Source organism: Paramormyrops kingsleyae, chromosome 8 (genome assembly GCF_048594095.1).
Source record: "Paramormyrops kingsleyae isolate MSU_618 chromosome 8, PKINGS_0.4, whole genome shotgun sequence".
In the NCBI taxonomy this organism is placed as follows: domain Eukaryota; kingdom Metazoa; phylum Chordata; class Actinopteri; order Osteoglossiformes; family Mormyridae; genus Paramormyrops; species Paramormyrops kingsleyae.
This window is the reverse complement of record NC_132804.1, coordinates 4,248,922-4,261,981: the sequence shown is the minus strand read 5'-3', so window position 1 is coordinate 4,261,981 and position 13,060 is coordinate 4,248,922. Positions and strand designations below refer to the sequence as shown.

Sequence of the window (13,060 nt, the reverse complement as noted above, 5' to 3'; positions counted from 1 at the left end):
TTCGGGAGATAGGGTGGGGGGTCGGTATACAGCACCCTATATTGCCTTTAGGGGGGAACAGGGAGGCATTGCGCAAGGACGCCTATTGTAGTATGTTATCGCAAGCAGCATCACTCGGACAAAAGGGGCAATTGGAGCACACTATATTGCCTGGGGGGAAGAGGTGAGCCTGGCCAGCTTACCCCCTGCCCACACGCAACTCTAAATTTAGTATAAAGGAAGGGGGAGATCCCAGTACTGACCGGAGTTCAGCCGTGGGATAGAGCACGCATCGCCCGGCACTTTTCTCGGAACTCACGTGTTGGTCTCCTGCCAGGACTGAAAGGGCTCCCCAGTCCATGTGTGAAGGTGGGTGATGATAGCACGTCCGAGTGTAAATAGCTTTGCAACTGCTTATGCTTTCCATTGATTGTTGCGAGTAAATTATTGCCGCTTGTGATAATATTTCGTAACTTTTTATGTTTCCTTGCTTCTTTTATGTATTATTGCTTCTTTTCTATATATATATTCGTACCTTTGCACCTAATACTATTAGCTATAAGATATATATTATTTGATACCCGTTGTAGTACGAGTTATTTTGCATTGCCTTCAATATGATAGCTTAGTATTGGTGTTAATGCGAGATCATTTTGTATTACTTATTAAAGTGTATTTGAGTGAACCTAAGCGTGCCTGTTTGTTCCTTCGAGAGCCCTATATCCCTCTCTCATCCATTTTAAGACAACGCTGTCTCAGGAAAGTGAACTATCAGACGGGACCACAGCCACCCTGCACTGTCACTTTTCACCCTCCTCCCATCTGGGGAGCGACTGAAGTCCATTCGGACGCGCACCTCCAGGTTTAGGAACAGTTTCTACCCAACTGCAATCAGACTCATGAACAATCAGTAACCTGTGTCACCTCCACTGTTACCCCCCCCACACATATTTTTGTCTCTGTCTATTTATTCCTGTGATTTTGGTCTTATTTACTTATAATTCACTCATTCACTTGTCATCCTGTTGTCTATCCATCTTGTCTATGTTCACTGTCTGCAGGAGCACATGCAAGCATTTCATTGTACACGGTACTCATACTTGTACACAATAAAAGAATTGAATTGGGAAGCTGAAAAACCACGTCAAGTATTTGTATTGGCGTACTTAAGAAAATGAGCTACGGCTGTTAAAACAAGTGTTTAGCTACAGAAGAAATTAAAAATATATGACTGAGTTTGGTTGGTCTGTAATTGAAACCAAAAGTCTGTAGAGAAAACATGTTTGAGACAGCAGTTATTTAATGAAACCAGATTGATGGTTCAAGGTGAATAAGTATAATATAGCAGGACGCTCCAGCCACAGGTGTTGCCAATTTGTCCACCAGTTTTATTTACAGTTTCTCCAATATTTATAGGGCAGGTCCACACAACATTTTAAAGTTCTCTAGTCGTACTCCATGGTTTAAGAATTTGATTTCTGCAACTTAATATACAAAGACTCATTTTGTTCAGAGAACCATGTATGACAATTTTGCCTTAAAAGGGCATTGTCTGCTCTGTACGGTGACAACTACACAAATGTCGGGGGAGGAACCTAATTATGTTTCCCGTTTCTGAACGCTACCAGCTGATGTCAGATTTTTGAATCCGAAAATATTGAACTAAAATGGATTGATCTGAGGGCCCAATGTGGTAGCAGATCTTTAAATCTGTATTCAATTGTCGCAGCACCAGAGGCAAGACACAGCTACTAGAATAACTGCATTGGATGAGCAGCCATTTTCTGCTGTGGACCAGTGACCTACATCCCCAAATGGGGTTATGGGTCAGTGTATAGTTGCATTGACAATTGAATTCAGTCAGTCAATTTAAGCCACACCACCCCCAGGAGAACAGCAAAGGGAGTTCCCGCAAGCCCATTTCTAGCTCACAAAAATGCACCCCACAGCAAGCTTCGCACACAAGCATTTATTGCTCAGTAGACCACAATTCAGAATTGCACCAGAAAGCCCCCCTAAGTCACAGGGACAAGCAGTGTACATTCCCACAGGACATCTGGCAGCATTGCAATGGCCCAGGACAGTGGGAATCCTGGGACCACTGAACATCCCTTTGAGGGGATCAATCGTCTCGCTTCCCTGTAGAGGAAGTAGGCAACGGGGTTATATACGTGTACACACCACAGAGCATCAATTACTTTGGGTTTAATTACAACCACACAACATTACCTGCTGTAGGTACACACAGGTTACCACAACCACTGGAATAACACTTCCAGCCCTTGGAACAATCTCCGTCAACCTTACACGTTGTGGCACTCGTCGTAATGACGGGACATAGACCTGGATATCCTTCAGAAGCAAAGATCAGACAAAGGCATTAACATTACACCAATACAGATGCCACCACTTCCTGTCAGCTACAAGCTGGCACTCAGGTGAGTGAGTGCCAAGTCATGCCCGTGGCCACCCTAGTCCTACCCAGTCACTAGGGAACAAGGAGCATATTTACACACACGATCAGACAAAAGCAGGGACACATACCAGAAGTAGATTGCACACATGTACGGATAGTTCCATATGCACAGCACTTCAATTTGCCAGGACAGTCGCAATCACAGGTACAGCTTGATGTTGATGGCAGCCTCCCCCCATTTGTTGGACAGGCACCAGCTCTGCAGACTACATGGGAAAATCCATACCATAGGCTCAACTCCAATAGAGTAAATAAACCAAACTGCATGCAAAAGGCAGACAAGAACATCTTTAGTAGAAGTTGTTAGCCATTTAGCTAAACATTCAGAAGCTGCCATTTCAGATTCATGCAGGAGTTTCTGGTCAGATCAAGGAATTTGACTGGACAAGACAGCAATTGGAGCATTTTGTTGGTACATTTTGAATAAACTATGTGGATCCTCCACCCATTGCCAAGCTGTCAGTCAATTTAGGCATACCCATGACTTAGAAATGGGCATTGGCACGATAAGGGACACAGTTCACGTAAAAGGAAGGATCAATCAACCAAGCAGTGAACCACGACAAATACTTGCAGGCCTAATTAATTATTCTTCGACATTAACACAACTGCTATATAACAAGGAGATGGACAAGGAGCGTTAAACTCACCAGGACATGGTTCTTCACATCTAAATCCAAATACAATTAACAACTTAACCATAACAATAGCCGCCAGAAACACCCGCATTATTGCAACCCTGTCGTCTATTGCTTTTTACTTAGCATGGTACTGACTTTGGAAAACGCCAATTTAAAGGCAACTTTAAAAAGAGGCGTGGCGAGAGGACGGCGCTACATTTGTCATCGACGCATCACTTTTCGCACAATATATACCGTAGTATAAAATGTATTTTTATTTTTTCATTCTCAATTAAAGCTTAATGTAAGATTCGATTAATTAAAATATGTCGCAATATTACATATATAAATCGAAACGGCAATATATCAAGACAAAACTAATTTCTAAAGCTCAGAACACGTGAGAATGCGCACACCGCCTGATTAACAACAGACTGCGGTACACCGGAGGGTATTCCAGACAGCGGGTTTAGCGCGCAATCCGCAGTTAATGGCGCGAACCGGATCCCTTTCCGTTCCAGAAACCGAGATCAGACGGAGCGTCACTCAGTCTCCGTGGCGACGAAAGGAACTAAATGTACCTGCGGGACAGCGGTTTGGCTTCGGCAGCTCAGGGTTTACAGTGCGGTTGCGTCGGCAGAGTTGGGCAGGTTGGTTTGGCTGATCGTTTCTGCGGGCGACAGTCGGCATAGAAGCGAGAATTCCGTTCCGGTTAGACACCCCGTCACTCCCTAGCCAATATACATAAATTCGATTTGATCAAAGGTTATCTAATCTCATCTGAACACCCGTTTTCAGCTTCTCATTTCAAACATCGGACACCGTGGCTTTGCACTCGCATCTTTACAAACTGTATGTATTGAACTCCGTTTATTGCTACTGGAAGCTTCTTCTACTACCGCGGTTCTTCTACTGGCAGCGGCGTGTCGGGCTATGCGCGGAGTATGCTTAGCACTCAAAAGGCTACTGCATGTTTTTGTTTGTTTTGTTTTTCTTGGGGATAAACCTTTGAGAATAACGTACTATAATACATCGTTATTTATTACAGAATTGTTTATTTGTGAAGGCAGTAGTAAATGAAGGAGGTTACTTGAAAAAGCAATCCTTACGAGCATTAATGTGCAGGTAGTGTCAGGACACTTCATTCCAATTCAACACTTTATTTCCCAATGTACTGTGGCTTAACAGGGCCTAACAATGTCCACTGTCTAATGATATTCAGTGTCCAAGCAAAATGACCAGGCTCTTGCCGTGACTAAAGGATTTATAGATGGAACCCAGATAGCATGTGGATATGGGCCTAATGCTAAATGCTGTAAATGTAAAGGGCGTGTCCACCTCAAGAAGACAGAACCCACCCAGCACCAGACGTCCATGGACATTGTTTTTTTTTTTCCCTCAGATTTAAAATCCTTGAAGACGTTGGACTTTTGTTGGTTTTAAACACATGATCAGGGACTGTATGCAGTTCCTGTTGAAAAGTAGCTCTTATGAGGTTAACATCTGTGAGGTTCAGAAACTGGTAATGGGCCACAATATGGCCAGATGTCAAACAGAGCCCGCCCACTCGTGGCTAACATTAGGCCCTGCTCTGACCCACATGTGCCAACCTGATGCGGCAACCTAGAGCGGTCCGCTCGATCGCCATCATTCCATGCTATATGTAGGCCAGATGAAAATGAGTGATGTGGGCCACATCTGGGCCAGAAAGATTTTGCTATCTGGGAATGTTCATCGTATGACAAATTTGCACAGGTTACTTCTCTACTCGTAGATTCAAGATTCTTTAATTGTCACATACATAGTTATACAAAGTACAACACGTAGTGAAATGCATCCTGAAGCGCTCTTTTGTAGACTGTGCAAGTTGTTAAAGTTAAAAAGTGCAAAAAGCAAGCTAAAAATGCAAGCAGAGGAGTATGTTCAAAATGAACGGTAACAAGACATAAAGCGACCAGTGTAGCAGTGCGGATTTGGTGAGGGATACAAGAGCACAATGTACATCAGGGTGTGAGGAGCAATGGCATGTTCAGGTTCAGAAACCTTATGGCCTGGAGGTAGAAAGTCCTCCTAAGCCTCTCAGTCCTGGCCATGATGCTCCTGAGTCTCTTTCCTGATTTCAGAAAAGGTTGTGTCAGAAGTGGGATTCGAACCCACGCCTCCAGTGGGAGACCAGAACACCCGTTTCTATGGAAGGTATTGAACCTTGAGTCTGGCGCCTTAGACCACTCAGCCATCCTGACGACTTTGGACTGGTTCAATTAATAATAATAATTTGATTTGTGATTCCAATTAATGAACCCTGATTGATGGTTCAAGGTGAATAAACATAACAAAATATAATACAGGCAATGACAACTGGGTGGTCATGAGTAGGGGAGAGTACTACCAATATGGATAAAGTGAGTGTTCTGATGTTCGAGTGCTTTAAAGCTATTTCAGATGCAAAATGGATGAGATGGTTCAAACATCATTTGAACTTTTTGCCAATGAGAAAGGACTTATAGTTAATGCTGATACAACAGCTGTGACTAGGCAGCAGAGGAGAGCGTTGCTTTTACATCGTGCGGGGCCTGACGTGCAGCACATATTCTCCACCTTGCTGAATACAGGCGACGCGGTCGATTATGATGCCGCAGTGTGGGCTTTGAATGCTTATTTTGTATCGCACGTTAAGGTAGATTTTGTGTCGCCCTCGTTTCATGCACTCTCACAAAAGCTGGGGGAAACAGTGCAGCAATTTGCATATAGACTCAGACAAGCAGCTAGAGACTATGCACTCTCGGCCGGGCGTTGGAAGTTGCGTCGTTCTGCGAGAGGATTGAGGAGCCCTTGTTAGCGACGTTCGAGGAAGGCATTACATCGACAAGGAAGGAAAGTGTGAACTGCACAGGGCAAAGACACAACAAAGCAAAACCCAAATGACCACAACACCCACAGAAAAGTAAGTCAGAACAGCATTGCTACGTGGAAGTGCAGGTCATTTTTGGCAAAGACCCGAAATGCCCAGCAAGAGCTCAGAAGTGCCATGAATGTAATGGTATAGAAATATTTTTGAAAGTATATAGGACGAAAATACCATTCTTATGATTCCAATTAATGAACCCTGATTGATGGTTCAAGGTGTGGACTACTTATGTTCCAGAGGCAGAGAGAAAATTGTCTGCTTATTCATTTAGTCAACCATTACCTGTAAAAGTTTCAGGTTTCAAGTGTGAAACTAGGATCAGATGCTAATGAATATGATGAGTTTGTCATCAAAGGGGATGGTTAGCAATATTTGGGGAAGGATACAGCAGTGAATCTCAGAGTGTTGAGAATGAGCACAAACATTGCAATAACAATCATGCACATGAATCAGATGAATATGTGCGATTCATTACTGTGAGGGCCATCCCGAAAGCTCTGAGCGAAAGGGAGGTGGAAGAAGCTTCAAAGACTGAAGCAGCGCCACAAGACTCCAGCCTGAAGCTCTCCGAGGATGACGTGAGGAGGACTTTTTCCCGACTCAACATCCGTAAAGCACCCGGCCCAGACGGAGTTTCGGGTCGCGTCTTAAAAACATGTTGCGACCAACTAGCTGCTGTCTTTACGGATATTTTTGATACATCTCTGAGAGTCTCATCTGTCCCCACCTGCTTCAGGCACTCAGCCATCATCCCTGTCCCTAAGAAAAATAAAACAGACTGCCTTAATGGTAAGCGCTACTGGGCGGTTCATAGCCATGAAGTGCTTCGAGAGGCTGGTGCTAGAACACATCAAGGACATCATCCCTGACAGTCTGGACCCCTTCCAGTTTGCCTATCTTAGCAACAGGTCCACGGAGGATGCCATCTCCATAACACTCCACACCACCCTGTCTCATCTGGAAAACAAGAACTGTTATGCCAGGCTGCTGTTTGTGGACTACAGCTCTGCATTTCACACCGTCATTCCATCCCAGCTCATCACTAAACTCCTGGATCTGGGGATTAGCTCTTCACTGTGCAACTGGGTACCGGATTCCCTCACCAACAGACGTCAGCCAGTGCGTATTGGTGGAAAAACCTCCTCCGTCATCACCATCAACACTGGCACCCCGTAGGGCAGTGTGCTGAGCCCCCTGCTTTACTCTCTCTATACACATGACTGCGTAGCTAAGTACAGCTCCAACACCATCCTGAAGTTTGCTGACGATACCGCCGTAATAGGTCTGATCAGCGAGGACGATGAGACGGCCTATAGGGAGGAGGTCAGACTCCTGGAAGAATGGTGTCAGGACAACAACCTCTCCCTCAACGTCAACAAAACTAAGGAGATGATTGTGGATTTCCGCAAAACAGTCAACAGAGCACAGCCCCACCTACATCGGAGGTGAGGCTGTGGAGCAGATCAGCAGCTTTAGGTTCCTCGGAGTCACCCTCACTGATGGCCTTAAATGGTCAAGTCACACTACGGCAATAGTCAAGAAAACCCAACAACGCCTCTACTTCCTCAGGAGACTGAGGAAAGCCCGGATGTCCCCCACAACCCTGTGCAGATTCTACAGGTGCACTGTGGAATCCATCCTGACAGGATGCATCACATCCTGGTACAGCAGCTGCTCTGTTCAGGACAACAGAGCTCTGCAGCGGCTGGTGCACTCAGCACAGAAGATCACGGGCACACAGCTCCCTGCGATCCGCGACATCCACACTACACGCTTGTATTAGGATGAATTCGCGGACGATTACGTCACCCACGTGACATGGAATTAACTTTACTATAATATTCTGGAAAGTTGTAATTGTGGATTAATTCCGATCGCGTGTGGACTGATCGTCCTGAAATTCAGATCAATCGTCCATGATTCACCCCGAATGTTACTAAACTGCACGAACATGTTATTTACCGATCCCCTGTAAAACCTAATTTTGCCATAAATAACTTGGGCTCATAAAGAGAAGCCAGGATGCTCATCTGGGCCATTAGATCGGCATGCAGGATGCTTATCTTGGTTTCGGGAGATAGGGTGGGGGGTCGGTATACAGCACCCTATATTGCCTTTAGGGGGGAACAGGGAGGCATTGCGCAAGGACGCCTATTGTAGTATGTTATCGCAAGCAGCATCACTCGGACAAAAGGGGCAATTGGAGCACACTATATTGCCTGGGGGGAAGAGGTGAGCCTGGCCAGCTTACCCCCTGCCCACACGCAACTCTAAATTTAGTATAAAGGAAGGGGGAGATCCCAGTACTGACCGGAGTTCAGCCGTGGGATAGAGCACGCATCGCCCGGCACTTTTCTCGGAACTCACGTGTTGGTCTCCTGCCAGGACTGAAAGGGCTCCCCAGTCCATGTGTGAAGGTGGGTGATGATAGCACGTCCGAGTGTAAATAGCTTTGCAACTGCTTATGCTTTCCATTGATTGTTGCGAGTAAATTATTGCCGCTTGTGATAATATTTCGTAACTTTTTATGTTTCCTTGCTTCTTTTATGTATTATTGCTTCTTTTCTATATATATATTCGTACCTTTGCACCTAATACTATTAGCTATAAGATATATATTATTTGATACCCGTTGTAGTACGAGTTATTTTGCATTGCCTTCAATATGATAGCTTAGTATTGGTGTTAATGCGAGATCATTTTGTATTACTTATTAAAGTGTATTTGAGTGAACCTAAGCGTGCCTGTTTGTTCCTTCGAGAGCCCTATATCCCTCTCTCATCCATTTTAAGACAACGCTGTCTCAGGAAAGTGAACTATCAGACGGGACCACAGCCACCCTGCACTGTCACTTTTCACCCTCCTCCCATCTGGGGAGCGACTGAAGTCCATTCGGACGCGCACCTCCAGGTTTAGGAACAGTTTCTACCCAACTGCAATCAGACTCATGAACAATCAGTAACCTGTGTCACCTCCACTGTTACCCCCCCCCCCCACACATATTTTTGTCTCTGTCTATTTATTCCTGTGATTTTGGTCTTATTTACTTATAATTCACTCATTCACTTGTCATCCTGTTGTCTATCCATCTTGTCTATGTTCACTGTCTGCAGGAGCACATGCAAGCATTTCATTGTACACGGTACTCATACTTGTACACAATAAAAGAATTGAATTGGGAAGCTGAAAAACCACGTCAAGTATTTGTATTGGCGTACTTAAGAAAATGAGCTACGGCTGTTAAAACAAGTGTTTAGCTACAGAAGAAATTAAAAATATATGACTGAGTTTGGTTGGTCTGTAATTGAAACCAAAAGTCTGTAGAGAAAACATGTTTGAGACAGCAGTTATTTAATGAAACCAGATTGATGGTTCAAGGTGAATAAGTATAATATAGCAGGACGCTCCAGCCACAGGTGTTGCCAATTTGTCCACCAGTTTTATTTACAGTTTCTCCAATATTTATAGGGCAGGTCCACACAACATTTTAAAGTTCTCTAGTCGTACTCCATGGTTTAAGAATTTGATTTCTGCAACTTAATATACAAAGACTCATTTTGTTCAGAGAACCATGTATGACAATTTTGCCTTAAAAGGGCATTGTCTGCTCTGTACGGTGACAACTACACAAATGTCGGGGGAGGAACCTAATTATGTTTCCCGTTTCTGAACGCTACCAGCTGATGTCAGATTTTTGAATCCGAAAATATTGAACTAAAATGGATTGATCTGAGGGCCCAATGTGGTAGCAGATCTTTAAATCTGTATTCAATTGTCGCAGCACCAGAGGCAAGACACAGCTACTAGAATAACTGCATTGGATGAGCAGCCATTTTCTGCTGTGGACCAGTGACCTACATCCCCAAATGGGGTTATGGGTCAGTGTATAGTTGCATTGACAATTGAATTCAGTCAGTCAATTTAAGCCACACCACCCCCAGGAGAACAGCAAAGGGAGTTCCCGCAAGCCCATTTCTAGCTCACAAAAATGCACCCCACAGCAAGCTTCGCACACAAGCATTTATTGCTCAGTAGACCACAATTCAGAATTGCACCAGAAAGCCCCCCTAAGTCACAGGGACAAGCAGTGTACATTCCCACAGGACATCTGGCAGCATTGCAATGGCCCAGGACAGTGGGAATCCTGGGACCACTGAACATCCCTTTGAGGGGATCAATCGTCTCGCTTCCCTGTAGAGGAAGTAGGCAACGGGGTTATATACGTGTACACACCACAGAGCATCAATTACTTTGGGTTTAATTACAACCACACAACATTACCTGCTGTAGGTACACACAGGTTACCACAACCACTGGAATAACACTTCCAGCCCTTGGAACAATCTCTGTCAACCTTACACGTTGTGGCACTCGTCGTAATGACGGGACATAGACCTGGATATCCTTCAGAAGCAAAGATCAGACAAAGGCATTAACATTACACCAATACAGATGCCACCACTTCCTGTCAGCTACAAGCTGGCACTCAGGTGAGTGAGTGCCAAGTCATGCCCGTGGCCACCCTAGTCCTACCCAGTCACTAGGGAACAAGGAGCATATTTACACACACGATCAGACAAAAGCAGGGACACATACCAGAAGTAGATTGCACACATGTACGGATAGTTCCATATGCACAGCACTTCAATTTGCCAGGACAGTCGCAATCACAGGTACAGCCTGATGTTGATGGCAGCTTCCCCCCATTTGTTGGACAGGCACCAGCTCTGCAGACTACATGGGAAAATCCATACCATAGGCTCAACTCCAATAGAGTAAATAAACCAAACTGCATGCAAAAGGCAGACAAGAACATCTTTAGTAGAAGTTGTTAGCCATTTAGCTAAACATTCAGAAGCTGCCATTTCAGATTCATGCAGGAGTTTCTGGTCAGATCAAGGAATTTGACTGGACAAGACAGCAATTGGAGCATTTTGTTGGTACATTTTGAATAAACCATGTGGATCCTCCACCCATTGGTGAGCTGGAAGACATCCCAGTCAGTCAATTTAGGCATAACCATGACTTAGAAATGGGCATTGGCACGATAAGGGACACAGTTCACATAAAAGGAAGGATCAATCAATCAACCAAGCAGTGAACCACGACAAATACTTGCAGGCCTAATGAATTATTCTTCTACATTAACACAACGGCTATATAACAAGGAGATGGACAAGGAGCGTTAAACTCACCAGGACATGGTTTTTCACATCCAAACCCAAATACAATTTACAACTTAGCCATAACAACAGCCGCCAGAAACACCCGCATTATTGCAACCCTGTCGTCTATTGCTTTTTACTTAGCATGGTACTGACTTTGGAAAACGCCAATTTAAAGGCAACTTTAAAAAGAGGCGTGGCGAGAGGACGGCGCTACATTTGTCATCGACGCATCACTTTTCGCACAATATATAGCGTACTATAAAATGTATTTTTATTTTTTCATTCTCAAGTAAAGCTTAATGTGTTGTGACCGGTGAGCGAGCGAGCCGGGAAACAGGCGAGGCAAGCCGAGGATGCAGGCAATCGGGGTTTATTCGGGACGACAGGACATGGACACCAATAAACATCAATGACGGATCTGGGGTAACAGACTCAGACGCGGACTAAATACAGCAGACAAGCCACAATAACAAGGAACAGCTGGGCACGATCGGGAAAGCACACGTGGATAATGAGGGGGCGTGGCACACATCAGGAGCGGACGGAGCAGGGTGTGACATAACCCCCCCCCAAAGGCGCGCACTCCGGGCGCGCCAGAGAGGAGGCGACGGACGAGACGAGACCGGGGAACAGGACCTGAAAGACAAAACCAAAAACCATCAACGAAGAACAGGGAACAAGACCGAAACACAGAACAAGAACAAGGACGAAACGAAAGACAGGACCCGACAAAGAACAGGAAACGCGGACAGGCAGACAGAGAAAGGAGACACAGAGGGGACAGAAAACGGAGGAACAGGGCGAGGAGTGAACACAGGAGACACCGAGGGACGAGGAGCAAAGACAGGCGGGACAAAGGGACCAGAAGGGAACGGAGGAGACACAGAGGGACGAGGAGCAGAAACAGGCGGGACGGAGGGAAAGGGAGGAGGAAGCAGGGGAGCCCAAGGGAACCCAGGCGGGCGAGGGAAGGCAGCCGCAGGGGCCGCAGGCGGAAGGGAGGCCGGAGCAGGAGGGGACCACACAGGGGACAAGGAGACAGACGGAGGGACCGACAAAGGAAACGAGGAGGGAGCAGGAGGGAACCCCGGCGCAGGCAGGCAAAAGGGGGAAGCCGCAGCAGGCGGAGGCACAGCCGGAGCCAGGGAAGGCGCCGTCCGACGCCCAGCCGAAGCGGGGGGGCCCGGAGGCGGCTGACGAGGCGCCGACGGAGGGACCGCAGGCGGGCGACGAGGCACCGGAGGGGGACCCGGAGGCGACAGCCGAGCCGGAGCCGTAGGACCCGCAGGCAGCCACCGAGCCACGGCCAGGGGGCGCACGGGCGAGCCAGGGGGCAGGGCGGGCGGGACCCGGGCCCGACGCCTGTGTCCCCGTCCCCCACGGGAAACGGACAGGCGGGGTCCTGGGGGGTGTCGGCCTCGCTGAGGCAAGGGCGTGGGAGTCAGGGCCTCTAAGGAGGCAACAGGCGGGGCAGTCGGCGCCGCGGGCGTGGCCGCAGGCGTGGCCGCAGGCGGGGCAGCCAGAGCCGCGGGCAGGACTGGAGAGCTAGCCTCAGGCGGGGCCGCGGGCAGAGTGGCGGCCTGGACAGGCGAGCAGGGCTGGGCCGACCGGACAGGCGAGCCGGGCAGGACCTGCGAGCAGGGCTGGCCGGACAGGACAGGCGAGACGGGTAGATCAGGCGAGACGGGCAGGACAGGCAGTTCAGGAGCCGGCAGGACGGACGAGACAGGCAGTTCAGGTGCCGGCAGGACAGGCGAGACGGGCAGGTCGAGAGCCGGCAGGACAGGCAGTTCAGGTGCCGGCAGGACAGGCGAGACGGGCAGTTCCGGCGAGCAGGGCTGGCCGGGCAGGACAGGCGAGACGGGCAGGACCGGCGAGCAGGGCTGGCCGGGCAGGACAGGCGAGACGG

At 47.3% G+C, this 13,060-nt stretch overlaps 1 long non-coding RNA gene and 1 other non-coding gene across 4 annotated transcripts; both read right to left on the bottom strand.

Annotated features, from left to right (window-relative positions):
* Nucleotides 1–1,933: 1,933 nt before the first annotated feature.
* On the bottom strand, nucleotides 1,934–11,415 carry LOC111840977 (uncharacterized). 3 transcript variants are annotated; one of them, XR_011992516.1, is made up of 4 exons: nucleotides 11,179–11,413; nucleotides 2,524–2,661; nucleotides 2,209–2,331; nucleotides 1,934–2,118 (listed from the first exon to the last, which is right to left on the bottom strand). It is a non-coding gene; the product is annotated as an uncharacterized lncRNA (long non-coding RNA). The 3 variants fall into 3 exon arrangements; XR_011992515.1 differs by lacking the exon at nucleotides 11,179–11,413 and adding an exon at nucleotides 3,106–3,309; XR_011992517.1 differs by lacking the exons at nucleotides 1,934–2,118; nucleotides 2,209–2,331; nucleotides 2,524–2,661 and adding exons at nucleotides 9,990–10,174; nucleotides 10,265–10,387; nucleotides 10,580–10,717 and having other exon boundaries at nucleotides 11,179–11,415.
* On the bottom strand, nucleotides 5,208–5,318 carry trnal-caa (transfer RNA leucine (anticodon CAA)). Its single transcript has 2 exons — nucleotides 5,281–5,318; nucleotides 5,208–5,253 (listed from the first exon to the last, which is right to left on the bottom strand). It is a non-coding gene; the product is annotated as a tRNA-Leu (tRNA).
* Nucleotides 11,416–13,060: the final 1,645 nt, after the last annotated feature.